This window comes from Halyomorpha halys, unplaced genomic scaffold (assembly GCF_000696795.3).
Source record: "Halyomorpha halys isolate HHAL.00 unplaced genomic scaffold, Hhal_1.1 Scaffold56.1, whole genome shotgun sequence".
Lineage (NCBI taxonomy): Eukaryota > Metazoa > Arthropoda > Insecta > Hemiptera > Pentatomidae > Halyomorpha > Halyomorpha halys.
The window spans coordinates 1,475,927-1,478,459 of record NW_027115012.1 but is presented as its reverse complement, the minus strand read 5'-3'; the positions used below and the strand labels follow the sequence as shown (position 1 = coordinate 1,478,459).

The 2,533-nt window shown below is 24.8% G+C and overlaps 1 protein-coding gene across 3 annotated transcripts in view; it reads right to left on the bottom strand.

Annotated features, from left to right (window-relative positions):
* Window positions 1–2,533, bottom strand: part of LOC106692416 (uncharacterized) — a 175,107-nt gene that overhangs the window by 105,628 nt on the left and 66,946 nt on the right. The window lies entirely within an intron of this gene.

Below are 2,533 nucleotides of genomic sequence, written 5' to 3'. Positions count from 1 at the left end.
ACTATCTACTAGCTTTAATTTTTCTTATTATATCTTACTTTTTTACATTTTATACCCTTGTTATTTTGCACTTAGGTTTTTGTTTTCCTTTTGTAACTATGTGTTTGTATCTTTTTTAGCCCTGAAGAAGCCCTGCAACGTGGGGTGAAACGTTGGCTCATTAAATTAGTATATTTCTACTATTTGAGTTTTTCTTGACCGCACCCGGACCATATTCCTTTCATTATTTTTTTATAAATTCTGATAAACTCATTTGTGTCTATAGAGGTTAACTGTCTTTGAGAAATAGTATCTCAAATTATGGCAAATTAAATAAACATCTAAAAATATAATTTTTTCAGTGGATCCCTCAATTTTATTCATTTCATAACTTATATGAGTAATCTTTGAACTTTACTGGTATTTTGTTAGAATTGTGGAAACCAAAATAAAAATCTTAAATTAAATAATGGATAATTTATGTAAACCTTTAGTTGCAATTTAAAGTGACTCAAGCTCAAAAATTAGTAAACATGAATAAATACTCCATAAATAATTATTTTAATATGAATATTTTAAAAAAATAGTTTAACATAAAACAACGATTACGTTGTTTTAAACAATTAATTGACTAATAATGGTTTAAAAATGGATTGATACAAAGGATTCTATATATTTATGATTTATAACAATAATTATAACTTTTATTACAGTGAATGCAGTACCCACATGAAACTGTTGGACAAGGGAATCAGATTCTCACATAAATAAACTTTCGTTAGTTTTATTTCCCATTAGCACAATGGGAATGAGAATTACTAAACAAATAGAAGGGAAAAGTGATTTTTTATATTATATAACTTAGAAAACATATTTATACGATTTTCTAAGAACTAGACAAACAGGCGAAAAATATTCTAGAAGAAATAATTTTTTTTTAAATTTGTTTAACAGTTACAGAAAGAAAAAAGAAATGAAAAATCTTAGTATAAAAAGAAAAGAAAAAAATATGACTAACTACACATAAAAACACTGAGTTATACAAGCTAACTCAACAAAGACAATAAATAAAACAATATTATTAAAGATATAACATACCACTTTAAAAATACGATCTAAAACAAAATGTTTTTTTTTTTAATAAAAATTAAGATAAAAAGATATTCAATTTATATAAAATATAAAAAATAAACTATCAATAAATTACCGATAGTCAACATACAAATATTTAAACTATTCTAGGATTGAACAATTTTTTTCTAAGTGTTTTTGTTGCATTTTTGTACACAATGTCTGTTAATTTTATTTTTTGTGATGCTAATGATAAGAATCAATCTAATACGCCCAATTATTTTATTTTATTAATTTTGTGATTACTATTTTTATCATTAAAATTTTTCATTTTGTTCTACTTTCTTTAGCATACAAGGATCGAATGAATAATTAGAACGCTAATACTTATTACCTTCAATAAAGGCAGCTTATATTATTATTATAATTACCACATAAATTAGTATTTCTAAGAAAAAAATTCCCATAAAACCGACAACAATTATATTGGTACCGGTTTTTAATTATCATAACTCTTTATATAAATTATTTGCTGATAATTTTCATTGTATTAATTAGGTTCTCAAATCCAAAATTTCCAACCTTTTAAAAATTGGGTTTTTTAATTTTCGGGAAAGAGAGGGAGGAGGAGAAACGTCTTGTCCAAATTATTCAAAAAATTACTCTTCTGAAACTTTCTTTTATTATTATTTTCTTTTTATCTCCATAAACAGTTTCTCTAGCATAAACGATTTCTCCGAAACACATGAATGGCACAAGAACACTTTCTAACTAATAATTCGTAGACTGACAGCACCTTGCGAATCTACTGACACAGAGGAATTGATAATTGGATAAAATATTAATAAAAAAAAGTATAGTTACAGAATTCATATTTTACATCCGATAGAGAGGATAGTCATGAATTTGTTATATTTTTTAATAAATAAATAACCTCCAATATTTGTCATCATATATGGTTCAAAATTCAAATATTTTAATCAATACAAGAATTATTGAAACTTATACAGTAAAAATATGAAATTTATATCACCAAATAAACAAAAAAAATTAACAAACACTAAATATATAAAAATAAATTGTTAATAAAAAATAAAAAAAGTTTGTTAACTGGCACCGAGCCTGGAACTGAGAGTACAAGAGCCGGGAAGAAAAAAAAGCAGTTATCTCACCACAATGTTTTATTACTTTAATGAAAACTAGGTATAATTACTAGTAAAAATTGATGAGTCTGCCAAGTATAAGTAGGGGGAATACAAAATGGCGGCTGTTTTAAAACCTTAAAAAAACATCAATTTTTCATTCGGAGCTCTATATCTTAAAAACTACCAATAACACTAGAAAATCGAAGAGAACATTATTTAAAGAAGAGGAAATTTGCTTAAATATTATCCTTAAAAGAGCTATTTACGTACTATAGTTCTCGAGATATAGGTTTTTAAAAAGCAAAATTTCTTAAAAATCTACTGAAAGATTAGTAGTT